A 23,812-nucleotide genomic window follows, 5' to 3' on the forward strand; every position below is an offset into this window, starting at 1 on the left:
CCATATGACCCAGCAATTCTACACCTAGATATAAACCCAAGAGAAATGAAAACATGTGTCCACACAAAAAGTTGGACATGAATGTTTATATAGCAGCTTTATTCACAGTAGCCATCAATTGATGAATAGATGAAATCTGATCTCTCCACACAGTGGAATATTAAGCCACTAACAGAATGAAGTACTGATACATGTTATAACCAGGATGAACCTTGAAAGCATGGTGCTAAGTGAAAGATGACAGTCACAAGAGACCACGTAGTATAGGATTCCACTTACATGAACCATCCACAGTAGGCACATCTATGGAGACAGAAAGTGGATTCATGATTTCCTGGGGGCGGGAGGTGGGGGAGGATGGAGGACTAGGAGTTGATAAGTAAAGGGTTTTCTTTTTTCTTTTTTTTTTTTTAAGATTTTTAGAAATTTCATGTAATGTCTGAAACATTTATATAAACATATTTCCATACAAATAACCCAATGAAACTTTAGTATTAGTTGTTTTGTTTGTTTTTTTATACTGAAGGTTCTTATTAGTCATCACTTTTATACACATCAGTGTATACATGTCAATCCCAATCGAAGGGTTTTCTTTTTAGGATGATGGAGATGTTCTAAAATTGATTGTTGTGATAGTTGCACAACTCTATGGACATTCTAAAAACCTCTGAGTTGCACACTTTGAAAGAATGAATTGTATGGTATATGAATTGTAGCTCAATAAAGCTGTTACCAAAAAAAAGGTGACCTAGACAAATGATCATCAGATAAACCGAATTCCTCAGTGGTGGGTGGTGATGCCACCTGTGTGTGAACATACAGATCCACTGTCCACAGGTCAGAAGATCTTCATGGGCTTTCTCTTTGTATGTCCTCTCACATAGTACTTTCCTTTTTAATTTGGAGCACCATTTCTTTAAGGAAGATTATTGCAAAATGAACTGAATAGCTGCATGATTTCTTAACAGGATGTTCCCTCCCCATTCCCCCAACTTTGGAAGCAGTTTGGAGAACCAATGCTTTATTGGAACTTTATTTCTCCTGGTTTTCTATCACTACTTAAGTGTTTAAAGTCTTATTTTGTATCTTTTCCTGTCAAGGTCTTGTGATAGTGGCTGCTGAAGGAGTCTGTAAATTTGTAAATTATTTAATTTACAAATGATACAAAGCCAAAATGATACCTAGAGCTTTTTTTTTTTTTTTTTTTTTTTATAAATTTATTTATTTATTTTTGGCTGTGTTGGGCCTTCGTTTCTGTGCGAGGGCTTTCTCTACTTGCGGCGAGCGGGGGTCACTCTTCATCGCGGTGCGCGGGCCTCTCACTGTCGCGACCTCTCGTTGCGGAGCACAGGCTCCAGACGCGCAGGCTCAGCAGTTGTGGCTCACGGGCCTAGTTGCTCTGCGGCATGTGGGATCTTCCCAGACCAGGGCTCGAACCCGTGTCCCCTGCATTAGCAGGCAGATTCTCAACCACTGCGCCACCAGGGAAGCCCAATACCTAGAGCTTTGATTGCCAGAAACAATTCAAAGAAAAACCAATGGGATAGAACAATGGACCAAAAGTAACAATATAAAATGTCTTGGGAATACAGTCTCCCCTTATCTGCAGTTTTGCCCTCTGCAGTTTCACTTACCTTCGGTCAACCACAGTATGAAAATATTAAATGGAAAATTCCGGAAGTAACAATTCACAAGTTTTAAATTGTGCGCCATTCTGAATAGCAGTGATGAAATCTTGCACCATCCCACTCCATCCTGCTCAGATGTGAATCAGCCCTTTGTCCAGTGTATCTGCCCTTTAGTCACATAGTAGCCATCTCAGTTTTCAGATCAACAGCTGTGATATTGCAGGGCTTGTGTTCAAGTCACCCTTATTTTACTTAATAATGGCCCCAAAGCGCAGGAGTGGTGATGCTGGCAATTCACATATACCAAAGAGAAGCTGTAAAGTGATTTTTCTTTTTTATAAATTTATTTATTTTTTTTATTTATTTTTGGCTGTGTTGGGTCTTCGTTGCTGCACACGGGCTTTCTCTAGTTGCGGTGAGCGGGGGCTGCTCTTCATTGCGGTGCGCGGGCTTCTCATTTCGGTGGCTTCTCTTGTTGCGGAGCACGGGCTCTAGGCGCGCAGGCTTAAGTAGTTGTGGCTCGCGGGCTCTAGGGCTCAGGCTCAGTAGTTGTGTCGCACGGGCTTAGTCGCTCCGCGGCATGTGAGATCTTCCCGGACCAGGGCTCGAACCCGTGTCCCCTGCACTGGCAGGCGGATTCTCAACCACTGAGCCGCCATGGAAACCTAAAGTGATTTCTTTAAGTGAAAACGTGAAAGCTCTCAACTTAATGAGGTTGCTAAGATATACAGTAAAAACGAATCTTCTGTGAAACTGTGAAGAAGAAAAAAGAAATTTGTGCTAGTTTTGCTGTTGCCCCTCAGACTGCAAAACTTACAGCCACAGCGTATGGTGTTTAGTTAACAAGGAAAAGGCATTAAATTTCTACAATAAGATATTCTGAGAGACCACATTCACATAACTTTTATTACAGTATATTGTTAGAATTGTTGTATTTTATTATTAGTTATTGTTAATCTCTTTCTGTGCCTAATTTATAAATTAAGCTTTATCACAGGTAGGTATGTATAGGAAAAACATAACATATATAGGGTTTGGTACTATCCACGGTTGCAGGCATCCACTGGGGGTCTTGGAACGTATCCGCCAAGGATAAGGGGGGGGCACTGTAAATAGGAAGTCTTGCACGTGGGTGCAAAACAATCGATTACACCAACCCAGAGTGGAGAAGACCTTGCTTGACGGTCATTCCAATTAGAAATAAAGCCATTGTGGTTTCAATTGGGTTACGGTGGGGAGGAAGGTTAAATAAGAACCAAAGATTGCTGCGGCTTCCAGAAAGCTAACCCTGAAGTTTTGGTCAGACCCCAGGTCATCACTTAATGACTGAATGGCCCAGGGCAGGCTGCGTAACCTCACCAAATCTCAGTTTCCTCATCTGTACAATGGGGATAGTAGTATAGACCTTACAGGATTGTTGTGAAGATCAGCCAGGTTAATGTTTGTGAAGCCTTAAAGCTGTGCCTGGCACCTAGTAGGCACTATATGATGGTGACACAGATGATGGTTCTAGAAATAGGGATTCTAGGTTAAGGAAGAGACGGTGCCAGTATGTGGCAAGAATCAGATCCCACTGGGAACATGGGGATCTGGTTAACAGAATCATCGACTTACAGGGAGTGCAGGTAGAGGGTGGCCCTGCTGGGGGAGGGGCTGGGAGATGTCAGCGCAGTTTAGCAAGTAATCATTGAGTATCTTCTGTGGGAAAACTATGTTAGATGTGCTGGGGATAAAGCCCTCACATCACACGTATAATGTGGAAGGAACTAGGGTTCACAGGAAGGGCAGCCTGGGTTAGGACAGAGAAGTAATAAGAGCATTTCTGTACTTGTATCTCTCAGTCTTGGGTTCTTCTTCTGTAAAATAGATATTATACTGGCTGTGAGAATTAAGGTTTGCATAAAGTTCCTAGTTGGTTCATAGCAAACACTCAAGAAATAGTACTTATTATATAGCATAATAATATAATCAGGAATAATTCAAATACAAAAGTAACCATGCACAGATATTTCATAAAAGTTATGAGAGAAACAGAAGGGAGGGATCCTGTATGCTTAGGGCCTGACAAGGCAATGTTTCATCTGAAAATGGCCTTTCAGTAGATAAAGACTGGGGTGGAGGATGGGGGATATGGTGAAGAGACTAATTTCTGATCATCAATGATACTGAAAAGATTCCTTTAGGTATAGAGAAGGTAATAGGAGGTAACTATTTTTTTTAATTTATTTTTTTATTGAAGTATAGTTGATTTACAATGATGTGTTAGTTTCAGGTGTACAGCAGAGGTAACTATTTTTGAGGTCTCTTCTACTTCTTATGATTCTTCGTAGTTTATTCTTGGAACATTCCTTTTGTTGAAGGGGTTCCTGGAGTTTTAATTCTCTACCCCAAAGCATTTCTAAGTGAAACTTTGGGGGGCTGTGGCAGTCTACCCGGGGAAATGTTTGTCCAGGGACCCTCTTCCTATTCCCAATAACCTGTACTCCTACAAGTAAGAAAAAGACGTGAAAACATTTGTTGTAGGATATTCAATTTTGAAAAAAAAAAAGTTTTAAGTCAGGTTTCCTGTGGTGGTTAGTTCTTTTTATAGGAATGTTAGAATCCAAGCACCTCTAGATCCTGCTTGGTTGGGTAGCTCTTTTCCAAATGGAGGTACGTAAGGTTAAATGCCTGGGTGTGTAGTTGGCTGTGAGAATGATCTGACCAGGGTCAAGTGGCTGAACAACGTCAGACGAGGAAGAGGGGATTCCTCCACTAGAGGAAGAAGGTACATAATCCTGTTGCCCTGTAGAACCTTCAGGCAGCCTTCCTGATCCTCTCTTACACACCGGCTCCTCCATTGTCCTGTCTTGGTGGATGACATAGCACGTTGCCTCAGCTGCCCGAGATGAGAGTCCAGTGGTCATCGGGACTCCTCCCTCCATCCCCTCCACTTAGTCATTGTTCCTTGTCCTGCTTATTTGACCTCTTAAATGCTTCTACCAACCACGACTGCCACTACCCTGTGGAGGCCTTGATCTGCCTCAGTCCTCACCCAGAGCTGCGGGAGCCTCCTGGGCTCTGGCCGTGGCCTCTTCACATCCGCCACACAGCAGCCAAGATCAAATGTGGCGGTCTGTCCACTCTTAAAGTCTCCAGTGATTTACATCGTTTGGGGTTCTCATTGAACAGGGGAGGTTTTCCGGAAACATCTGCAGACCTTTTTCAAAGTATTTGGGTGTAGGTCCTATCCTGGACCCATAAATAGAAAGGGGGCATTCAGAATGGGGTTTGGGCTTCTGTATTATGAAAAATCTCCCCAAACAGGAAGAAACCCAATAAGTAATGCTTTAAAAGGCAACTCTTTTGTTTTGAAATAATTATTTCACAGGAAGTTGCAAAAAAGAGTACAGACAGTTTCACGAACCCAGCTTCCCCCAGTGGTGTTGTTTTGTATGCTCTAGTACCAGGACATTGACTACAGACCTAAGTAATGCTTTTGAATGCCCATTTCTCTTGCCAGGTTAGAATGTCACACTTCCTGTTACACGGACTCTTGGGTTATTTCTTGACTTTATCGGGATACGTTTTAATTTAGGATTGGCATGGACAGTCTTGAGTCTGTGAGAGTTGAGGGTCATGGCGGTGGTGTTTGTTGTATGTGAGTGTCTGTAAGAGTTTGATAGCTGCCACATGTTTATCCTTGCAAAGTGGATTATACCTCCAAAGAGCTTGCCAAGAATAAATTTGAGCAGTGTAATTCTATCTGGTGACCTAAGGTCATAACTTTGTTATGTAAAAAGTCGGAACTGCCACAACAGGTTTTATGCTAGGAGAATAATGCAGACAGTTCTTGAATCTAAGATACAGTTTGCTTAAAATGATGTCCATGTGAATTGTTTCCCAAGCATGTGTACATCTTGCTTTGTTTTATCTTATTTAGGTGGTAAAACGTAAGGGCACAGGGCTTGTTTGGTCTTGTTTTGGTCGTAATTCTAAACTACAGCATCTACAAGGGAATGGCTCTAGATCGTGAATCAGAAAGTGGAGTTTTGCGCTGAGAAATGGAGTTGTAATGAATTACTATAGGTTATAATGAATTCGGGGAACGGATTTCAGACTTTAAGTGCTGACCTAGGAAATTCTTTGAAGCAGTGATCTCTACCAACATCGGGAATCGGGCTTGGTGACAGAGCTCTGCTGTCTTGCCCATCAACCCTGACGGACAAGCTAGAAAAATCCTTTGTGTCAGTTGTGGTGACATTTTGCTGACACTTGCCTCTGTTTTCTGTGTCTCGCACAGATTTGCTTGCATCTTTTGAGAAAGGCAACTGGGGGGCAGTAAGAAAACCACTGTCTGATTCGGAATAAGACTAGGTTAGCGGAGGCTGGTTGTGTGTTTTGAAATCAGGCAGTAGGGGGAGATCTCCCACCTGACTAGCAAAGGCCTCTGGGGTGCCTTCCAGGACCAGGCACTGGACTAGGCCCTTTGCAAATGAAAACCCTGCAAGGTAGACACTTTATAGACGAGGAAGCTGCGTCTCCATTTCTGTAACTTCCCGAAGGGAGCGGGCTCAGGGGCAGTTCACGTCAGTGCTGAGATTGGAATCTGGTCCTCACTGCCACACCAGACTGCCCCTCCATCCATGCAAGACACTCGGCGTTCAGCTCCGACCCTCTTGAGTGATTCCCAAGAGAGGATTGCAGAGGCTGACTCCTTTCACGGCTGAGAGGCTGCCTTCTGAGTGGAGAATTCAGACCATACTAGATGCCACGTCCTTGATGATGGGTAATAACCTCACTAGGGTAGGAAGGAGACTTTGTGGTACGAGGAGAGAAAAGAGCAGCCAGCTGAAAGTTACTCATCTAGTTCATTTCTTCCTGTTTCTCATGCTTGCTGTCAGTGAAGTGGTGAAGTGGTCATTGCGGGTTGAGAAGGAAGCTCCAGTGAATAGTCAAGACCTTGGGTTCTTCAGAGAGATTCCCAGAGCAGTGATGCCTGTATTTTCCAAGGACGAGACCAGCAGACATCTTTATTGACCAAGGAGTCATAAGGACTTTTCCCAACAAATATCAGGCACTTAACTTGCAGGATCTGAATTCCTTCCTTCAGGGAGTCTGAATCTTCACAGGGAGCAAACCTTGACGCTAGAATGTGTATACGTATCAACAGTTCCAGTTGATGGGGGTGCCTTCCAAAGGAACAGCCGTGTGGCTCTCTGTCCTTCATCCAGGATGATCAACAATCCCGCTTTGCCCGGGTTTCCCAGGACAGGGGACTTCCAGTGCTGATACCAGGGTGGAGTTGGTCACCCCACCTTCAACAGTCTTTGTGGTCCTGGGCAGGTCACTTAGACTTTCTGGATCCTGGGGTCTGCATCTATCTCTCTTTCTAGATGGCTTTTAAATGCCCTTCCAGTTTCTTAGGATTGGCAGTTAGGTATGACTAATTCCCAAGCCTGTGTTGGGGAGAGCATGTGGGCTAAAGCTAGAGCTCTGAAGCCTTTGAGAGTGATGATCAGAAATTAGTATCTGGTTGAGAACAATACCGGCTACTGTTTAGAAAGTTAAGAATGGTTAGGCAGTTAGGATAAAGTAACAGGTACCTGTAATGAGGTGGCCTGAGCAGGTGAGCAAGACTGTGAACTCCTTTGAACTTGGGCCCACCTGGAACTTAAAACAACAGCAACAACAGAACGAAATTTGTGCAGACATTGATAAATACAGAGATTTGTCCCAAGATTCTGGGCTTTCTGGTTCTCTGGAAAGACTGAAAGATTTGGCCAACCCCAGACTGTCTACCCTCAAGCTGTCCCATGTCTGGAGCTGCAGAGTGGCTGCTGCTTCTAGATGGGTCTCTGGGGCTTCCCTGGTGGCGCAGTGGTTGAGAATCTGCCTGCCAACGCAGGGGACACGGGTTCGAGCCCTGGTCTGGGAAGATCCCACATGCCGCGGAGCAACTAGGCCCGTGAGCCACAACTACTGAGCCTGCGCGACTGGAGCCTGTGCTCCGCAACAAGAGAGAGGCCGCAATAGTGAGAGGCCCGCGCACCGCGATGAAGAGTGGCCCCCGCTCGCCGCAACTAGAGAAGGCCCTCGCACAGAAACGAAGACCCAACACAGCCAAAAATAAATAAATAAATAAATAAGGAGATGGGTCTCTGGTCTATCACGGCCCCCGTTTTCCCTCACCTACCACCCTCACCCCTCAGACTTGTTTTCCCCCCATTTTTCTCTCTGCGCACTTCAATTATCTGTCTGATAAGGTGGACACTTCAGCTCAATAGCGCTTAGAATTTGCGGGCACGCTTAACGTTGCATTGGTTTCCTGGCCTTACCCAGGCCAATTGACTCATCATCTTGGGGGAGGGTGGTGGACTGACATTTGTGTTTAAAAGGTCTCCCCAGGTGATTCTGACGCACAGTGAGGGTTGAGAACCAGTGCCTTAGCTTGATCCTGGGGTAGGTTTTGGTGGGGAGAAGCACCGTGGGGCAGAGGAAATGAGGAAACAGTTCGCCTGCCCCATTGGTTGGGGCCGTCACAATGTGAGTGCAACGTGAACTGAGCTCACTGGAAAAAAATCAGGGAACTTTTTTCAAAGCAAACATCCCGATGGCGTGTTCACGGCACATTTTGCCAAGGTGTTAATAAACTCTCCCCAGGTCCTGCTGCACTGCTGCAGGCATTTAAATCATTATAATAATGATCATAGTGTTTTGCACAGTGATTATAAAAGTATTTTTTAATGGGCTTGTAAATCTAGTGGTCGTGAGAGGCAAGTGACATAAATTTAGTGTATTCGTTCGAGGCAAGGGATAAAATGGAGGGAGCACACTTAAAATGAACTTTGGTGGTTTTCCATTTTGCATAATGGCTTCCTTCATGTATAATTCCCTCACGGTAAATCAGTTTCTGTCATCTGATGCCAACCTGCCCCTCCCCCTCCTGCCAGGATTGCATTCTAGGCTCTGAGAGTGGTCATCCTGAATTATCAAAACATTTGAGTAGCTGGTCAATAAAAGTCTGTTCTCATCTGAATCTTAAAATGGAAGGGACTTAGATACCACCTATTTCTGCGGCTTCCTTTTAAGGGCAGACAGAACCAAATTGAGAGGTTAAGTGACTCATTCAAAACTCTGTCCCTGGGGCTTCCCTGGTGGCGCAGTGGTTGAGAATCTGCCTGCTAATGCAGGGGACACGGGTTCGAGCCCTGGTCTGGGAAGATCCCACATGCCGCAGAGCAGCTAGGCCCGTGAGCCACAACTACTGAGCCTGCGCGTCTGGAGCCTGTGCTCCGCAACAAGAGAGGCCGCAATAGTGAGAGGCCCGTGCGCCGCGATGAAGAGTGGCCCCCACTTGCCACAACTAGAGAAAGCCCTCGCACAGAAACGAAGATCCAACACAGCCAAAAATAAATAAAAAACAAATAAAACTCTGTCCCGTGTCCTGGAACTCTGTGCCTTAGGGTCCCCTTCCTCTCGTTTACAGCTACTCTCCCCAGGTCCCCAGGACTGCAGAGAAACTGGGTGTCTCTCTTGCTGTGTACTCTTCCTCAAGCTTGCAGCTTGCAGTCAGTAGCTTACAGAACTTTTATTCATCTTTTATCCCCCGATGTCTAGCCTGGAGCCTGGCATTAGTTGGAGCTTCAAAAATGAGGGAAAATGAAGGGAAGAGACCCAGTTTACATCACAGGGTCTCTGAAACCTCTGGGGGGCTTCTCTCCATCTCCTGAGTCTCTGGGACCCCCTGGTGTGGTGCCCTGGAGAGAGCCCTGAGTTCGCGTGTTCTGCACGGCTGTGTGGGAGGGTTGGTGGAGGTAGCACTCGTCTCTAAGGGCAGGGACCATCTCTTGAACCTTCGGTGTCTTCTCCACAACGTGTGGAAGCACAGAGGGCACACAGCGTGCTGCTTCTGTGCATGTCTGTCTGACGGGGGTCTCTGCGCTCTAGTCAGTTTCTCTGGTTTCGTTCTGTAGAAAATACTCGAAAATGCCGCCTTAACGTCGCTTTGATGGAATTGCATGAGAAAAAATACATAGTAAGAGTGTAATCTCGTTCTAAACTGGTAACATGTGTTAGAAATCTGCCATTTTCCTCAGGATAGCCTCTGCAGTGTAAGGTGTGTGTGTGTTTTTACGCCCTTGCCATATACCTGGATGCCCAGCTCTAATATTTGTAATTATTTTGCTGATCACATACATTTTAGTTGTGCCTCCTCATAACCTTTGAAATGAAGTCTCCACCGTGAGGCTCCACACTCAGCCCATTCTGGGTTCTCCTCCCTGTCGTGAGAGCCAAGACACCTCGTAGCGGAGATGCTTTGCTGGGTGGGAGTTGGGTCGGGATAGGAGTGGGTGTTTGCCGGATCACCTGGGAAGTTGTTTTCTTTTCTAATCCCCAAATTGAAGCCCAACTCAGGATGACTAAAGCACACTTAGGGGCGGAGGATGAGGGAGAGCTCTGCTCAGGGCTAAATGTTTTGAAAATTTTCCAGATGATTATTATATATCTCCCCAGCTCCTCATTTGAAAAGAGCTGCCTTACAGGGTTGCCTTGAAATTGGAGGAAAACCCTAACACTCGGTGGAAAGCAGCTGATATTTATTAAGTGCTTATTGTCGTGGGCCCAGCAAGTGATTTAATCCCTTTGGTTTTTTGCAGACTCACTCCGTTTATTCATCAGTGAGCTGCCTTCAAGGTGTGAGGCTCTCTGATAGATGCTGAGGCATCCGAGAGCCGTGGTTAAGCCTGATGGCCGGGGTCTTCAACAGCTCTGCCACCTGGTAGCTGTGCGGCCTCGAACAGATTGCTTGGTCGTTCATACCTCAGTTTCCCCCGCTCTAAATGGGGACCTCATCAGCTGAGAGGATGTGTGCTACAGTGATAACGGCCAGCTCTTACTGCAGTGAGGATGAGGACAGCCCTGCCTTTAGAGAGTGGATAGTTGGGTAGCAACCAGGGTCCAGCAGGGAAGCACCGTGGTCAGCACATGTGACATTTGACCCCGTCTGTGCTTTTCACATCTCACCATACAGTCTTCCCTCCCTCTGCACCCCCCATCCATGCCTCATTTATCTATAAATGAGGAGCTCAGCTATATGAATTTATCGAGAAATATCCCAGAATTCTGTATCACATCTTGTTAATGAGTGACGTGGTGCAGTGTCATTATTGTGAAGGTCAGTTTTGGTCAGAATTGTAGAGTGGCGCTCCCAGGCCCTCCTGAGAGGCTGCTGGCACTTATACCAAATGGCCCTAAACTATGGTCCTTTTCTGCAGTTACTTTCTGTGCTGTCATCTTCATTCACGCCCTCCTGACTTCTAAAATTCCTGATCTCTCACCACTAGAGTAGAACCAAAGGTCACCAGGAGAAACCAAATGACTAGACTTGTTACATCAATATGCTTGGCTTTATGCAAACGACTTAGGACACAGTCTGAGAGTTCTTGAGGAGAGACTGTTGTATCCTTCTGACCTACCCTCTGTCTCCCTTTTCTACTTTTAAGGATCCTTTGATGACAGTGAGCCCACCGGGATAAGCCAGGATCATCTCCCTATTTTAAGGTCATCTGATTAGCAACCTTAATTCTATCCGATACCATAATCCCCCTTTGCCATGTAATGTAACAGGTTCTGGGGATGAGAATGTGGACATATTTGGAGGACCATTATTCTATGTGCTATAGTTGTTTTGTTCCTTTTTGTTTAATTAATTACTTACAGTATGTTTCAAAAAGGATTAAAATATGTAATACAGGAAGATAAAAATACGTTTAAAATTAAGGGGAGGGACTTCCCTGGTGGCGCAGTGGTTGGGAATCCGCCTGCCAGTGCAGGGGACACGGGTTCGAGCCCTGGTCCGGGAGGATCCCACATGCCGCAGAGCAACTAAGCCCGTGTGCCACAACTCCTGAACCTGCGCTCTAGAGCCCACGAGCCACAACTACTGAGCCCGCGTGCCACAACTACTGAAGCCCGTGCACTTAGAGCCCATGCTCCGCAGCAAGAGAAGCCACCGCAATGAGAAGCCCGCACACCGCAACAAAGGGTAGCCCCCGCTCGCCGCAACTAGAGAAAGCCTGCACAGCAACGAAGACCCAACGCAGCCAAAAATAAAAAAAATAAAAAAAATAAAAAATTAAGGGGAAACAGATGAGGCAGGGAGAAAATAAGAGGAAATTTAGAGTCAGGAATGAGGTTTAAACACAAAATAGACACCAATTTACTTCCTGGAAGGGGACCGTGATTTTGGCTTTTCCTAGCCACTCTCTTGAAGGGGGAAGCAATGTCAGTTACCTTTTACCGTGTCATTGAGTAAGATCCAACCAGTTGTCTAGATGCCCAGATGATACTAAGATGAAAGAGAACTTTCTTCTCTAGGTCCTTCTGAATACAAGAAGAATAATGAGGAAAACCTTTGCCAGGTTTACAGTAAACCCAGAGATATGTTTTATCTGGCCGTTTCCTTTTTTACCGCTTTCTATTTTAGGTCAAATATATACATTGCTTTGAAGATTTCTTCCAAGACATGTCATCTGGGGTCAGGCCGAATCCAGAGGTTGGAAATGTCTAGAGCAGCAGTTGCCGTGTGATGGTTCTCATGCCCTGGGCTTTCATTCTGAATGGCGGTGATGTCCTTTTCACCATTTCTATTTTTCAAAGTCATTAAATACAATAGATATTTACATATATGATCTCCGATCCCACTTGAAGATGGAAGAGTTTGAAAGCCTGCCAGCATTTATCAAGAGCTTGCGTTGTGGTTAGTAGTTCTGGACCAGCAACCCAGGAAGTTTTGGGAAATGATACGTTATAAAAATATTTATGTATATCCCCAATGGACTGTTGGTTACAGACACGATGCATTAGGAACACTCAGGGCAAAGTATAAATTATTGAGCATTTTACTGATAATTCTGCCGATTTTCCTCCAGATTATCTTCCCTTCTAGCCAAAAGTTGGATTCATCTGATCAGAAATCTTTTGGCATATCTTACAGTATTTTTTAAAAAATCAATATTTAGAGAAAATATTTTGACTGTGATAGTCATTTTGTTTTTTAATTTATTAGAATTAAAGACTCATACACCTGCAATGTGTTATTTGTGGAGAAATGCTTTCAAATAGCTGCCGGAAACCACCTGTCTCATCCTGATACTTAGAAACAAAACATGGAAAACTTAGAAAATAAACTTATGGGGGATTGGAGATGCCAGTTAATCACACCCTTCCTCCCTTCTCGGTTCTGAAGTAGAGAGAATCGTAGAAGCCAGATGAAGATTACAGAACCAGCTTTATTAGAGTAAAGCTGAGCTGGAAGATGGGTCTTGGGTGCAAGACTTCTGAGCCATCCTAGATAGAAATGTACACAGTTGCCCTGGTGATTGCCAGGAAGCCTTGGGTGGACTCAGCTGGGTAGGGGAGCCCCGCCTCTTTGACTCCTGCGGGCAGGGAAAGGGGGAGTGCACCTCCTGAGGGCAGGAAACCCAGCAGGCATGCCCCGCCTCCCCGCACCACAGCTGAGATGCTGTTCTTCCTCCCCAAGAAGACCTGTGAACACTGATGAAAGAGCAGTTATAGTCTCCTCTGTGGTTCTTCCTGGGAAATGGAGCACACGTTCTGCATGAAAATGTGTCCAGAGGAAGTAAAGAGTCCTCCCTTTATAAACCATTTGATTTGTTGTTTTAAAATTCAGATACAAGAAATCCAAACATTGGGCTGTTTCCTGTCTAGTTTTGATGCTGGGGCCGGTAATTAGATTGCTCTCTGGTTTTGAATAGACGTTGGGTCCCCACACAACATGTATACTAATAAGACTGTAATTGTGAAATTGATTTTGTTGACCAGTCATACTTGTTTCTTACATAATTAGATGCTGTGTGTTACACGCTAAATGGGTTGTCTTGGATTTTAGCAAAATGGATCAAAATCCTGCAGTTAGAAAGCATGGCCGGTTGTCTTATAAGCACTCCTAATTCACAGTGATAAAACCCTGCCATCTGCAGATGTCATTCTCATCTCAGCGGGATGCATCCTACAGTAACTCTAAGAGTGTCTATAAGACAGCCGGTCTTCCTGACATGCCTCCAGTTTATTCAGAAGTAATACCAAATCATTAAGTTCTTTGCACATTAGGAAAAGGAGAAGAATTGTGCCATATTCTCCATCACCCCCACTGGAGATTAGTGTCCGATTGGCCCTCATTCTTAGTATTCTGGATGAGATAAAAAACAATGCGTCTCAAAACTTTAACGTGCAAACAAATACCTGAGGATCGTGTTCTAAATACCAGTTCTGATTCGGTTGGTCTGGGATTGGGCCTGAGATTTCTAACAGTCTTTCAGTTCATTTCAGTGCTGCTGGTCTGCAGGCCAGGTTTTGAGTAGCAAGGTTATAGAGGCGCTGGTTACTAGATGCATTGGTAGACATTGAGGCCATTAGTTGAGCCTCAGATAATCTCTCATCTTTGGAGCCAAATGCCAAGGAGAGGTTAATAAAAGCCCTAACAGTCCAACAAGTCCTTCCATGGCGTGGAGGTCTAACAGGGCTCTGTAGTGGACTAGCTCTTCCTGAAAGACTGCCTCCTCGGGCAGGGCTTCTTGGGCATTCATTGGTCTGAGAAGACCAGCACATGAGTCTTTAAGGAGAAAACCAGAGTGCCTTGCATGTAGATTGTCTAATAAGCCAGTTCGACTGCGTTTGTCCAGAGTAGAGAGTTTATCATTTTAAATACTGGGGTAGACCATGTTTTGGATCCCACTAGATAGGATCCATAGACATGATAGAAAGGACATCTTTCCAAGAATGTAATAGTTTTCATGTCTGCCTATGTATTCAATAAAAATACCCCGGCTCGGGCCTCACCTCAGACCAAGTTAATCAGTCAGAATCTTTAGGTGTGGGACCTGGCAGCTGTCTTTTTTTTTTTTTTTTAAAAAGAAGGAGCCCATGAGTGGAAGTGCCCTATGCTCTCTAAGCTGTGTTTTTTAGATGTTTCAGGACACACCGTACACTTCTCCAGAGTGGCTGTTGGCAATTTACATCCCGCCCATCAGTGTAGCAAGGCTCCCATTTCTCCATGGCCTGTCCTGCATTTCTGGTTTTGACACTTTTTTCAGCATGGCCCTTTTGACCGATGGGAAGCGAGACTTCTTTGTAGCGCTGATTTGCCTTTCCAGGTTGCTTGGTTGGCCAAAAAAAAAAAAAAAAAAAAAGAAGGAGCCCAGGTGATTCTTAAGTGTATCACGGTTGAGAGGCCTGGATTTAGGCAATCCTTAACTCTGAGGGCAGGGAGCTCGCCTCAGAGATATTAATCTTGAGATATTAATCATTTGTGTACTCCTATGGCTTGTGACCAGGTATTTGCAGTATTGGTAGAGTTGACCTTCATTTATAAATTAAGGGACAAGTAAGCATCTGATGGTTGAGTTCTTCCCTAAGAAAATTCAGACTTGGGGTATTTATGACCCAGGTTCTGCCAGAGCCTGGGCTTTGCGTTCCATGGGGATTTGCTATAACCCCGTTTTAGAAGTGATGGGAAATTCATTAAACCATTTACGTTTGATAAGCCTCTGAGGGGCCACTTCTGCTGATGGTGTGTGCATGTTCGCGTGTGTGTGCTCATCTTCTCACTCACCAGCTAGTTTTTATTTTATTTATTTATTGGCTGCGTTGGGTCTTCGTTGCCGCGTGCAGGCTTTCTCCAGTTGCGGCGAGCGGGGGCTACTCTTCGTTGCGGTGCGCGGGCTTCTCATTGCGGTGGCTTCTCTTGCAGAGCACGGGCTCTAGGCGTGTGGGCTTCAGTAGTTGTGGCTCGCAGGCTCAGTAGTTGTGGCTCGTGGGCTCTAGAGCGCAGGCTCAGTAGTTGTGGCTCGTGGGCTCTAGAGCGCAGGCTCAGTAGTTGTGGCGCACAGGCTTAGTTGCTCCGCGGCATGTGGGATCTTCCCGGACCAGGGCTCGAACCCATGTCCCCTGCATTGGCAGGCGGATTCCCAACCACTGCGCCACCAGGGGAGTCCCCGCCAGCTAGTTTTTAAAAACTTTTAACCTGCTGGTCTTTATCAGATCTTGTGCTTGGAAGGCTGTCCCATTCCTGCAGACAGTACCAACCCCAGCATGTGCTCCTCTCCAGGTGGAAGAGTGGGGTCCTGGGGTGACTGACTTGTAGGGTTCAGGGAGCACTTGTTGAATAATGAGCTTTATCTTCAGGGCATCGTCCTACTTTTTGGAAGTAATTTTGATGATTTTTGTGACTCTGGTTTTCTTTATTACTGGGGCCATCTGGAGCCTGTTGTCATTTGTGGGTGTTTTCTACATATAAGGAGTTGCCAGAAGTCTGATCCTCAGAGGAAAAAGGTGCATTTTGTACTTACCATAAAATTCCTTTGTGGCTTTACTGTCCTTTGGCTCTGAGTGGAAGCGAATCTTGGAGTTTTTCATCCAACATCAAGGAGACCTACCTAACAAATTTACACACCATGTGATCTTTTCACAGACCATTCCTTTTTTCTTCCTGGAGAGTCATTATCGACCTGTCACAATGTGTGTTCATGGTTTCCTGGGCTGGAAGCCAGATGACAGTCCTTTTCTATTTAAGACTGTCTGATGTAGCATCATCCAGCTTTTGTCTTCTCAAAGCCTTCTTCCCTGTACCTTGATTTGTAGACTAGGATCTTTGTGGAGCGGAGCGTCAAGGCCATATACTAATTAGTACATGGGGGCATAGCCAGCCCAGGCATGAACTCCTTGGCGCGTGCCAGGATAGTGTTGGCACTGAAGGATGTGGGAGAAAATGAGACTCACCTGTCAGTCAGCTTGGGACAGCGTCAGGAATCTTTATTCCTGACGCCCCTCTCGTCTCTCTGTGGCCTCTAGTCTTAGCTCAGGGCTCTGAGCCTGCACGTCTTCAGGGCTGGTGACTGACTGGCTCCTGAGTTTACTTGGCTTGCTTCTCCTTGCCCTGCGATCTAGTCCTATGGGCTGGCCTTCCCTGAGCCTCATCCTATGGGGTGGGTAAGGTCCTGCTGATGGGCTAAAGCAGTGGTTATCAACCTGGGTGCTTTTATCCTTTAGGGAACACTTGACAATGTCAGGAGACATTTATGTTGTCACAGTTGGTGGTGGCGGGTTCTAATGGCATCTGTCTCTGAAGGCGTGTGGTAGCTAGAGGACAGGGGTGCTGCCTAACGTCCTACCACACGCAGGACAGCCCCCTGGGACAAAGGATGCTCTGGCCTCAAATGTCAATTGTGCCAAGAATCGAGACACCCTGGATTAAATGGATTTATTTCATTTTTCAGGGACCCGTGCTTTTTGTTTTGGTTTAGTCGACGTTTTCAGAATTCTTAGAGTTGCTGTGGTTTCATTTTTTTTGTTGATGGGAAATTCTGTCAACTGTGAACAACCTGTGAGCCTGGTAAATGAAACTTACAGAACATGGGAAGATTCTTATCGAGAAGTGACAGCTTCCTTCTCACTCCTTTGTCACCTTTCTCTTTTGTCCACCTGCCAATAAGGTGCACGCCTCCTGCCTGAGAGGCAGAGTCAGAATACAGTTCATCCATGTGTGTTTCCAGCTGTTTTCCCTGCCCCTCTGCTCCCCCTAGTGGTCATGGCCACACGCACAGTGACCCGAGGACAGCTGGGAGGGAGTTGAGGGTGGGATGGAATAGGGGGGGCGGGAAGGAAGGCCTGTTCTGGATACAGAGTCATTAGCCTTATTGCAGTGTTTGAAAATTTATTTAGCTGTTGATGCCAGTTATGGAGCCCTGAACTACACTTGGAAAGCAGGGTAACTGCAAGGAGGTCCTGCTTCAGCTGGGCAGGGCTGGCTGTTTCCCTTCCCCGCCCACACCAAGAATGCAAGTGCAGCCTAATAGATGCAGGCTGGGCACAGGACTGTCTTGGTTTGATCACTTCAAAGGTAAAAGGGATGAACCGACGACCCAGAAACCCCACTACTGGGCAGATACCCAGAGAAAACCGTAATTCAAAAAGACACATGCACCCAAATGTTCATTGCAGCACTATTTACAATAGCCAGGGCACGCAAGCAACCTAAATGCCCATCGACAGACGAATGGATAAAGAAGATGTGGTACATATATACAATGGAATATTACTCAGCCATAAAAAGGAACGAAATTGGTCATTTGTAGAGACGTGGATGGATCTAGAGACTGTCATACAGAGTGAAGTAAGTCAGAAAGAGAAAAACAAATATCGTATATTAACGCATATATGTGGAACCTAGAAAAATGGTACAGATGAACTGGTTTGCAGGGCAGAAGTTGAGACACAGATGTAGAGAACAAACGTATGGACACCAAGGGGGGAACAGTGGAGGTGGTGGTGGTGTGATGAATTGGGAGATCGGGATTGACATGTATACACTGATGTGTATAAAATGGATGACTAATAAGAACCTGCTGTATAAAAAAAAAATAAAATAAAATTCAAAAAATAAAAGAAAATAAAATAAAAGGGATGGGGCGTGTAAGACCCAGGCATCAGAAAGCAGCCACCACCACCCCCCCCCCCCCACCCCCGGTCTCGAGAATAGCAAAGGTGTGTTGTTTTAGCGGGTGTCTTTTGGTTAGTGACTCAAGATAAGACTTGTTTAGCTGGTTCTAAAAAGGACAGGCTGTTTTTTCACTTCGAATGTGTTTTTCCTGTTTATAAAGGCCCAGAATTTGTCAGAGAACCGAGTCAGGAAAGTGGAAGAGAAGGGGCCCGTCCATACGTGTTCCAGCAGTATCCCCACCACCGCTGGTTCCTGGGCTCCTTTGCGCCGCAGGCTGGGAGGAGAGCTCGTGGCTAGCACAGCTGTCAGGGACTCACGCCTCGGATGGGGGGCTGCTGCCAAGCGGGTTGGGGTGCTGCTGCCGAGCGGGTCTGAGCGCTGGCTTCAGTTTGGTGGCACCGAGCCGTCCAGGGAGTGAGCATCTAGCCTCTAGCATCTTCCCAGGAATTTGGGCTTATTTTGGAAGAAAAGGCTGCTTTGCTTGTCCTTCCCTCCTGCTCAGTTTCTCCTTTTAACAACAGAAGACACCGTATTTAGAGCAAGACTCCCCACCCCAGCCTAGGCCATCTGCCTGCCTTGCACCAGTAGTTCCGTGAATGTATGTTTTTCTTCCTTTCGTCTGCTGATTCTCCCAGCTCCTCGAGGTTGATGGGACATCGCAGTAGACTCACGGTTCCTTACTGTCACCAGACTGTGGTTCTGTTTGGTGTTTCATATTGATAAGTCGCTTCCATTTTGAGCTTCTGCAGGCAGCTGAGAGACGCAGCTTGGTGTGGTGGAGACCATATCGGATCAGGAAGCAGGACTTGAGTTACGGTTTGATTCTGACTCTAGTTGGAAAACATAACGTTTCCTTCTCTGTGAATCAAGAGTTTGTACTTGGTTACTTTGTTCCTAAGCAAGATCTCATGTAGTGTCCCAGTCTGCATGAAGGTACTTTATACATTTTAATTTATCCTACTTCCTTTTAAAGTCGATGACGAGGCCAGTGAGCTGCTCTGGTGAGCAGAGTCGGGAGTGGTGAGATGGTGTGCACGCACGTCAAGGTTAGCACACAGTTGATTTCTGTGCCGCATTTTGGTTGCAAAATAGTGGAAGTCCAGATTCACCCTGATAGCAGATGTTAATGGCAAGTGTTTTTGTTTTAACACAGTGTTCCAAGCACTCTTAAGTTGCTCTTAATGTAAATTTGTGCTGAGGCTGGAAAGAGAAGTAGTAGGAAATTGTTTCAGAGTTGAGTCATCAGCATTCTCTAAAGACTGTTATTGCTACTTATAATTAGGAGTGATCAGACAAATGTCTTTGAAACTTAGTTTATGACTGACCCTCATCTAGCATTTAATCAGGGTCTCATAGTGTTTGCTGTCGTGCCGTTTTACATGAGTAGATATGTGGACCTGAATTTTATAAAACAAATAAGCAAACAAGACCACTGCCAAGCATTAATTTTCCCGAGCAAATTAGCGTAGGATTTCAAAGTTCAAACTCCACCTACAGAGGTATGTGGAAGTTGTGTTGAGAATCTCTATAGTATAAGACTTTTCCTAACCAGTTGTTTTAAGAGAAGATACTTTAAACAACGGAAACAAAATTCAAAGTAAAACATTTGTGGAACCTCGGAAACGTCTCTGGGGACCCTGAAGTCCTTCGGAACACAGTTCGAAAACCAGTAACTAGGATCAGTCGCCCCCCTATTCATCTAGCTTAACAATGTTCTGTGGTTCTCCAACTTTCCCCATTTCACTTAGGCAGAACCTGAGACAGACTTGCCTAGGATCCCGCCGATGCTGATGGGCGGGACTAGCTGTGGATCAGAGGTTTCCAGGCCTTGGATGCAGGAGTTCATTCAGTTCCCCCTCATCACCCTTCTCATCTTTTCCTGTCACCATCTCGGATACCCAGTGATGAAACCAACAGCCTCCTCCAGAGTTCCCCTCAACTTGTTTCCCCTCTCATCCCTTGTCTTGGACATCATTTTGGTCCCACAGTCACTGCGCCTTCTAGAATTATCTTCTGAAGCTGTTTATCCTTTTTTTTTTTTTTTTCCCTTTTAGTACCCATCTACCACCATCTCCCCTTTAGTTTAACCCCATCTAGTCAAGGGCATAATGATCCTTCACTGCTATGTGACAGATCTTAGGGTTAAAAACTCCCAAAAGGTGAGGTTAACTTACAGTCTCGGGGTGCCTGGCTTCTCTGTGGCTCACACCAGGAGGTGGCCCTGGAGGTCACGGCTCATTTGTGTTTCATCATCTCATCCCCATCATCCTGTTTTCTCATCTGGCAAACACATAATGACCGTCCCCGGTGTGCAAGGCAGTCCCATTCCTGGCACTTCCTGTCTTTAGAGAGCTTACAGAGAAATGAAAGAAAAGATCGTCCGACAGAGCAAGTAGGTAAGCTCTTGAGGAAGAGCACGTACTGCTGGGAGAGCCCCAAGCAGGATGAGCCCTCCTCAGTCCAGGGAGCCAGGGGAGGCGTTAGGCAGGATGTGGGGTTCAGTTGTGAGATGGGTGGGGTTTCCAAGGCAACGTGGATGAGCACAGCAGACTCGGGATTTCTTTCTTTCTTTTTTATAGTTTAACGTATTTTAATAGCAAACTTACAGGAACAGCACAGAAGACAGACAACATTCAAAATATGTACCTGCATGTAGGACACCTCAGTTAGAAAACTATAGTGAATGGATGGAATCCACTGTATGATAAAAACGCTACAAACACCATTTAGTTTCAGTCAATAAGAAATTTACCTGTTTTAAAAAAAAATCCAAATGCTGGCACTGTCCAGAAAAATTTAACAGGTTTATTTATCATTGTTATAAGGTTGAACTGCTGAAACTTGTTCGCGGAAACATTTTGACTTGCATTAATGCTTCATGTCCCTGCATTGATATTAAAAATTCACACACACATGAAAATGGAAAAACTACCAGTACCTGATTTCTGTCGCCCCCTGTTTTTCCACTTACAGTCATATACTTAGGTACCTTTTGACCCCGTGGGAAAAAAATATTTAACGTTCAGAACTACCAATAGCAGGAAGAAGAGAATATATTTTTTTTAAAGAATGAAATGTTTCCCGTCTGAGTGGATCCTTAAGCACGTTCTCCATGTATGCGGCGCGCTAGCTGGATGTCTTTTGGCATAATTGTTGCACATTTGGCATGGATAGCTCCGAGGTTGGTGTCTTCAAAAAGGCCAGCCAGAGAGGCCTCGCCGGCCTCCTGCAAAGCACCAAGCGCTGTTCTCTGAAAGCGCAGACCTGCTTTGAAGTCCTGAGCGACTTCCCGAGCCAGACGCTGGAAGGGGAGTTTGCGAATCAGCAGGGCCTGTAATGGTGAGGTTTCTTCACCCCTCCAGTAGAGGGCGCACTCTTGCGAGCGGCTTTCGTACCCAGTCGCTTCCTCGGTGCTTTACCACCGGTGGATGTGCGGGCAGTCGGCTCTGTATGAGCCATGGTGTATAGAGACCTCCTCCCTTACCCTCTTCCCCTTCGGCTGGAGCTCGGCGAGCTAGACTTGGCGGCGCTGGTGTTGGAGAGCGACCACCGCACCACGGCGGCTGCGAACGCAATTCGGATTTCTTGAATGTTGCTGCCGAGGGTGAGGCGAGAGGTAGGCTCTGACAGCCACCATCTAAAGACAGGTGGGAAGATGGGGTGGTCCGTAGTAGGACAGCAGAGGTGTGTGAATGACTAAGTTCAAGCAGTGCTACCCACGGGAATGTGGGACCGGCAAGCTGTGTCGAGATTGTCCTGTGGGCAGTGAGGAAAAGATCACATCTCTCCGGTTGGGGCTGACATCGCTCCTGAAGGGACGGGCATTTCCAGCCTCATCCATCCTCCGATGACACAGGTCCTGATGTAAGAAGTGGTCCTCCAAGGATGGTGGATGGGCCTCTCTGAAGGAACTTCTTCACTGCTTCATCAGTCCGGCTTTGACCCCGTTGGTATGGGGCTGTTTTTGAGAGCATCCCCAAGTGGTTTGAGAAATTGGCATCTGTCAGGCAAAGCAGGTCTTGCCTCAGAGGGTGGCCCGGGAGGTTGATCCGGAGCTGGGAAGGGCAGCTGTGTCTGGTAAACGGGGTGGCACATTTCTCTGTGTAATTTCCTTCTGGTGCTGGGCCTGTGGTCAGCCCTTAGTAAGGGCACAACCTTACCTCGGCTGTGCTGTGGGCAGTGGGGGAAGGGTGGCTTCTCACTGGGGCCACAGTGCTCCCCCGAGGCTTATCTGCCTGTCTCCAAGTTCAGCTTCTCCTCCTACCCCAACTTGGGAGGTGGGCTTGCTTGCTTGCTTTTTTTTTTCATAACAGCTTTATTGAGATATGTTTCACATATCATCCAAGTCTCCCATTTAAAGTATATAATTCAGTGTTTTTTTTTTTTTAGAATATCCACAGAATTGTGCGTCCATCACCACAGTCCATTTTAGAACATTTTCATTACCACCCAGAATAAACCTGGCAGGCCTTAGTTGTCACCTCCCAGTTCCCCCATCCTCTCAAGCCCTAAGAAACTACTCTTGTTAAGTTCTACTTCTAGAGATGTGCCTATTCGAGACATTTCATATAAATGGAATCATACAATATGTGGTGTTTTGTGACTGCCTTTTTGCCTTTTTTCACTTAGCATGATGTTTCCAGGGACCGTCCATGTTGTACCATGTATCAGTGCTTCATTTCTTTTTTTTGACGAATAGAACTCCGTTGTATGGGTTTGTCCCATTTTGGTCATCCACTTGTCAGTTGATGACCATTTGGGTTGTTTCATTTTTTGTCTATTATGAATAATGTTGCTGTGAACGTTCATGTATAAGTTCTTGTGTGGACACATGCTTTTATTTCTTTCGGGAGAATTCCTAGGAGTGGAGTTAGCTGGGTCATATGATAACTGTCTGTTTAATCATTTGAGGAAGTGCCAGACGGTTGTCCACACCGGCTGCACCATTGTACAGTCCCACCCACAGGCTATATAGGGTTCTCATGTCTCTGTGTCCTCACCAACACTTGTTCTTATCCGTCTTGTTTGATTATAGCCATCCTGATGGATGGGAATTGGTATCTCTTTGTGCTTCTGATTTGCGTTTCCCTAATGGCTAATGATGTTGAGTGTCTTTTCATATACTTTTATTTTTGAAATTAAGGTGCATTTCCTTGCCCCAGATCTTTGATCACATTTTGTTGAGGAGTGAATGGGAAGGGAGGAAGTGCTCGCTGCTCACAAGTACAAGAATAGAGGAGATGCATGTTAGGGTGGTTAGTGGCCGTGATGAGTCTAGAAGCTTAACATACTAGGAACAGACTCGGTACAAACTTCTTTCTGGACCAGGATAGATGAAGCCATGGCCCTGGGCTGTCACTACTCTGGTTGGCAACAAGACCTTCTGAGATATCCTGTGTAGCCCTTTCTGTGCCTTACTGAATCCAGTTCGGGAGAGGATCCAGCTGTTTGTTAGGAGATCAGGAGGCCGGCAGATTTTTAGCCCGACTGACAGCATTTTGATGGGTATTGTTCTGTGGCCTCTTGATTAATATCATGGCCATGACTGACAATTATCATTAAGTCCCTTCACGGCACCAACACCCTCTGGTATGGATTGCTGTCCTATTATTGTCCTGTTACTGTTGCAGTTAGGGATGTCTCCCTAATGATGATTTTGAAAAGTCTTTTTAAATTCTTCCTT

General features: G+C 45.7%; 1 protein-coding gene and 1 pseudogene across 5 annotated transcripts in view; one reads left to right on the forward strand and one right to left on the reverse strand.

Annotated features, from left to right (window-relative positions):
- The window catches only part of MGAT5 (alpha-1,6-mannosylglycoprotein 6-beta-N-acetylglucosaminyltransferase), a 357,980-nt gene that overhangs the window by 108,860 nt on the left and 225,308 nt on the right, over window positions 1-23,812 (forward strand). The gene's annotated exons all lie outside the window — the stretch shown is intronic.
- Window positions 21,227-21,588, reverse strand: LOC118898463 (annotated as a pseudogene).

The sequence above is a fragment of the Balaenoptera musculus genome, chromosome 7 (genome assembly GCF_009873245.2).
Source record: "Balaenoptera musculus isolate JJ_BM4_2016_0621 chromosome 7, mBalMus1.pri.v3, whole genome shotgun sequence".
Classification (NCBI taxonomy): Eukaryota; Metazoa; Chordata; class Mammalia; order Artiodactyla; family Balaenopteridae; genus Balaenoptera; species Balaenoptera musculus.